This window comes from Spermophilus citellus (genome assembly GCF_964194105.1).
Source record: "Spermophilus citellus genome assembly, chromosome: 15".
Classification (NCBI taxonomy): Eukaryota; Metazoa; Chordata; class Mammalia; order Rodentia; family Sciuridae; genus Spermophilus; species Spermophilus citellus.
Window position 1 is genome coordinate 36,489,559 of NC_138195.1, and position 6,000 is coordinate 36,495,558.

Sequence of the window (6,000 nt, forward strand, 5' to 3'; positions counted from 1 at the left end):
TTGATTGTTTCTTCTATTTCATCCATTGATTTTGGTCTGTTTAAATTGTGTGTATCCTCCTGACTCAGTCTGGGGAAATCATATGACTTAAGAAATTTATCGATGACTTCACTATCTTCTATTTTGTTGGAATATAGGTTTTCAAAATAATTTCTAATTGTCTTCTGTATTTCTGTAGCATCTGTTGTGATATTGCCTTTTTCATCCCGTATGTTAGTAATTTGAGTTCTCTCTCTTCTTCTCTTCGTTAGCATGGCTAAGGGTCTGTCGATCTTATTTATTTTTTCGAAGAACCAACTTTTAGTTTTGTTAATTTTCTCAATGGTTTCTTTTGTTTCAATTTCGTTGATTTCCGCTCTGATTTTAATTATTTCTTGCCTTCTGCTAAATTTGCTGTTGTTTTGCTCTTCCTTTTCTAGGGCTTTGAGATGAAGTGTGAGCTCATTTATTTGTTGTTTTTTTTCTTTTTTGGCAGAATTACCTCCAGGCAATGAATTTCCCTCTGAAAACTGCTTTCATTGTGTCCCATAGATTCCGATATGTTGTGTCTGTATTTTCATTTATCTCTAAGAATATTTTGATTTCCTCCTTTATGTCTTCTGTAACCCATTGATCATTCAGTAACATATTGTTCATTTTCCATGTGATGTAGGATTTTTCCTTCCTTCTTTTATCATTGATTTCCAGTTTCATTCCATTATGATCAGATAAAATGCATGGTATTATCTCCACCCCTTTATATTTACTGAGGGTTGCCCTATGGCATAATATATGTTCTATTTTTGAGAAGGATCCATGTGCTGCTGAGAAAAATGTATATCCACTTGATGATGGTTGACATAGTCTATATATGTCAGTTAAGTCTAGGTTATTGATTGTGATATTGAGGTCAATAGTTTCTTTATTCAACTTTTGTTTGGAGGATCTGTCCAATGGTGAGAGAGGTGTGTTGAAGTCACCCATAATTATTGTGTTGTGGTCTATTTGATTCTTGAACTTGAGGAGAATTTGTTTTATGAACGTCACAGCACCATTATTTGGTGCATAAATATTGATAATTGTTATGTCTTGTTGGTGAATGGTTCCTTTTAACAGTATATAATGTCCTTCCTTATCCCTTTTGATTAACTTAGTCTTGAAGTCGATTTTGTTCGATATGAGGATGGCCACCCCTGCTTGCTTACGAGGACCATGTGCGTGGTATATTTTTTCCCAACCTTTCACCTTCAGCCTGTGTATGCCTTTTCCAATCAGATGTGTCTCCTGGAGGCAACATATTGTTGTATTTGTTTTTTTAATCCATGTTACCAACCTATGTCGCTTTATTGGAGAGTTTAAGCCATTAACATTCAGAGTTACTATTGATATATGGTTTGTTCTGCCAGCCATATTTGATTATTTATCTTTTTTTAAAATTTAGATTGTTTTTCCATGATTAGCTTCCCCCCACCCGCCCTCTGTCATTACAGAGGCACTTCCCACTGATGGTTTTGGTTGTTGTTTTTCATTTCTTCCTCGTGTAGTGTTTTGCTCAATATGCTTTGCAATGCTGGTTTTCTGGCTGCAAATTCTTTTAGCTTTTGTTTATCATGAAAGATTTTTATTTCGTTGTCATACCTGAAGCTTAATTTTGCTGGATACAGAATTCTTGGTTGGCATCCATTGTCTTTCAGTGTTTGAAATACATTGTTCCAGGATCTTCTCGCTTTCAGCGTCTATGATGAAAAATCCGTTGTTAACCTTATTAGTTTACCCCTGAATGTAATATGCCTCCTTTCTCTTGTAGCTTTTAACATTTTCTCTTTGTTCTGTATATTGGCTATCTTCATAACAATGTGTCTTGGCGTTGGTCTACTGTGATTTTGTGTGCTCGGTGTCCTGTGTGCATCTACAATTTATATATCTGCTTCCTTTTTTATTTCTGGAAAGTTTTCTGTAATTATTTCATTCAGCAGGTTACTCATTCCCTTGGTTTGAATCTCTGTACCTTCCTCTGTCCCGATGACTTGTAAGTTTGGTTTTTTTATGTTATCCCATATCTCTTGGATGTTTTTCTCGCGATTTTTTACCAGCCTTTCTGAGTTGGCTAGACTCTTTTCAAGATGATATATTTTGTCTTCATTATCTGATGTTCTGGCTTCTACTTGTTCCACTCTGTTAGTGACACTCTCAATTGAGTTTTTAATTTGGTTTATCATTTCCTTCATTTCTAGAATTATTGTTTGATTTTTTTTTATAATCTCTATCTCCTGATAAAGATGCTTAACTTCTTCTTTTATCTGTTTATGTAATTCATCCTCAATGTGTTCTTTCACTGTTTGGATTTGCTGTCTCGTATCCTGTTTAAGGTTCCATTCCATCTGTCTAAGGTGTTCCTTGAGTTCTTTATATGACCATTTTTCTGATGACTCTAGGTCCTCCTGAATATTTAGGCTGTCCTGCATTGTTTGTACTCCTTTTCTTCCTTGCTTTTTGAAGCTGCTCATGTTACTTCTTGTTCTGTTTGACTGATGAGTTACTGTTTACTCCTATAAATTTATTAGATGCTTGGGAGGAAAGGTATTAGAAGGGAAGGGAAGAAGTCACTGTCACCGCTTGTTTCAATGAAGTTATCTCCTCCGCCCGTGACGTCAATTCTCTGCCATGGTGGTATCCCATGCAAATGGTGACCGTTCGTTCCCTTTGCCGGGTGACCAATGCAACGGGTAGGTCCTGACCATCTCTCCCAAGCCCCGTTTCAATCCTGTGGCCACTGCTTATGAAGGCTCGGATGGCTTTTACATCTTACTGGGCCGGGTTTTTGCCTCCTCCTTAAGAAGTTCCTCTTCATCTCAAATGTACACTGAAACTTTTTAAGAACTTGAATCATCCAAGGAGAAGGTCACATCCGGAGCTGATCAGTGGCGTCCCCGTGAAGCCGGCCAAGAAACAGCCCCAAACACGCTCCCTGGGCAAAACCCGCAGCCACACCACCTCCTCAGGCCCCAGGGGCCACCACAGCCACCAACGCCACAGACGTCTCCCATAGTTACCTTTTATAAAATATGAATTAATATGTACAGCTTATTTATATATATAAAATAGCATTACACAATGTAAATTATTCTGAACTTTTCTTTTCACAGCTAACAATAGCTATTTTATCTGTGTGTGTTTAAATAAAGAATCTCTTTAGCATCTGTACATATCTATCAAGGAGTTGAACAAATCCACCATTCTTGGATTTTGGATTGCTTACAGATTTTTTGGAATTTAAATAATAATAAAATAAACATTTATGCTAAGTGTTTCTATACTTGCCCTGTTATTTCATAACAAAACAAAATGTTAAAAGAAAAAGCAATTTCCTTGTTAAAAGTTACACAAATGTTATGGATCTTGATACTGCCACCCTGCTTTGCTTCTCTCAACATTTTAGTGTTAGAGTCACTAGTACCACACACCTGTCCACACAAACTGTCTTCACCACCTTCATAGATGAGAAAGTATCATCTCATCTTTATGTTAATTTTCATTCATTTTATTACTAGCAAACGCATCTGAACTTTTTCTACATGTCCTTAGTTCATTTTCTCCTAGAAAAATCTTTTTCTCCATCCATTAGTAAGTCAAGTGCCATAACACATTTGTTACATATGTTTTAAACAATCATCAGTTAGTTGATTGTTAACTTGTAGGAAGGATGTATTTTTGATATTTTGCTTAAATTTTGCATATGATCAGTTCTATCCATGTTTTTATGTAGCTGCTTCTTCAATACAAAAAGAGAAAGTCATTTCTCAACTTAGGTTATTGCTGTGGTCTGAATGTTCTCACCAAAACACATGTTGAAATTTAAATCCAGTGTGATGTTCTAGGAGGGTAGAAACTCAGGCCAAGTATGGTATTTAAAGGTGGGACATTTGGGATGTAATTAAGGCTAAATGAGGCCATCGTGTGGGAAATTTAGTCCAGTGAGACTGTAGCTTTGAAAACAAAGAGACACAGGATGCTTTGTTTGTCTCACCACATGGTGCCCTGCCCCTGTATCTCAGGACTCTGCACAGTCTCCACCAACAAGAAGGACCTCACCAAATATAGCTGCCTGATCTGGACCTTTCAGGTTTCAGAACCCTGAACACAATAAACCTCTTTTCTGAAGGGCACCGTGGTGCACGCCAGTAAAGCATGATTTCATCAATTATTTGGATATTTTTAAGTACAGATCAAATGAGAAAGCTAGGATAGATCACTGGATCTTGCCTTTTGTTTACTACTTTTTCAGGTAATGAGCTATTTTCTAGCATCATGAATTCATCATGAATATGGATTTTTGAATATTTGATACTTTGAATGTGTCTCACCAGTTGATTATCTCATCCTTCTCCAGTGGGAACTAATCTGAATTAACTACTGGTGCCTTTTTAATATAGCCTATCAGGTACAAGATGTGCCAAGTTTACCTTTGCACATTTCTTAAACCAACCATAGAATTCAGTCACTTCTCTCAAACTCTGATTCCTTTAGTGGAAAATGACATTTCAAGATCCCAGTATGGGTAATGGTGGGGTTCAACTGGGATGACCATTGTATCTTAGCTTTTATAGAGAAATGACTAAAGAAATATCTCTCATTTTAAAGATATTTTCATAGCTCATATTCATATTCCATTTAAAATTCAAACTATAGGTTTCTGTGTCTCTTTTCCCCCATGCTATAAAACTTGGTTTTCAATGATACTAATATAATTGCTTATTTGCTTCATCTCACAGCACACATAAAACAGTCTCAAAATAATTATAGCATCATTACCACCAACAATGCAATTATTGAAAATAGTTTAATGTTTTTTTTTTCTTGCAGTTTCTTTCTTTAGGGTATATCCTAATAGTCATACATAATCAGATTACTGAGTTTTAAAGTAACTTAGAACACTTCTTGATATGAGATTAGGTCAACTGGATATAAAGGTAGGTTTTGTTTGTTCCATTTTTTTTTTTAGATTTTAAGATTCTTGCTTCTTAATTTAACTTTCTTTTACAATAATGTAAAAACGCTTAAGATCTCAAAGTCAAATCTTGCTAGCTGTCTCCTCCACCCTATTTCTCCCTCCCTCTATAAGTAAGCTTTTCTCCCCATTATGGTATCACTTTTTTCTTGTTTTATTTTGCTAATAATACACACATCCCCACTTCTTTAACAATAACACACTTTCACCACCTTGTTTTTGTTCTTATCAATTTATCCTGGAGATTGTTCCATGAAGTTATAGAAAAATGTTTCTCAATCTATTTTACAATGCTTGATTATGTGACTGTACAGTGCTTTATGCAACATCCTCTATTCAACTAATTCTCTATTGATAGATATTTGGATTATTTCTCATCTTTTCTATTACATATAATAGTCTTGTGCTTCTTTTCAAATGTCTGCCAGTGTTTATTCATAATATATTGCTATAAATATAATTATTGGATCAAAGGGTAAATACATATGTAATTTTGCTAGGTACCAGAAAATCCCCCTTTCATTGAGACTGTACCATTTAATTCTCACAAGCAGTGCATAAAATGTCTATTTGCCCATAGCCTTTTAAACCAGGCATGCTGTCAGAAAGGAATTTTGCCCATCTGGTAAGGGGAAAATATTTCTAATGATACTTTTAATTTGCATTTCTCTTGTTATAAATGAGGTTAAGCATCTTTTCATATGGTGAAGAGCCATTTGAATTTCTATTTCTGTGAACTCTCTGTTCATATTGCTGGCATATTTTTCTATAGGTCATTTTTCTCTATTTTCAGAATGTCTTTGTATTTTAGGCATTATTAGCCTTGTCTGTGATAAAGTACAAATATTTCCCGAGTTTTCGATTTGTCTTTTTAATGTGTTTAGCCTGGAACAATTTTTTTGGCTTTGTAGAATTGAATTCATTGCTTTTATTCACTTATTTTTCCTGGTTTTTGAGTCAAATTTAGGGACAGTTTTCCAAATTCCAAATAGAGAAATTCTCCAGTGTTTTCA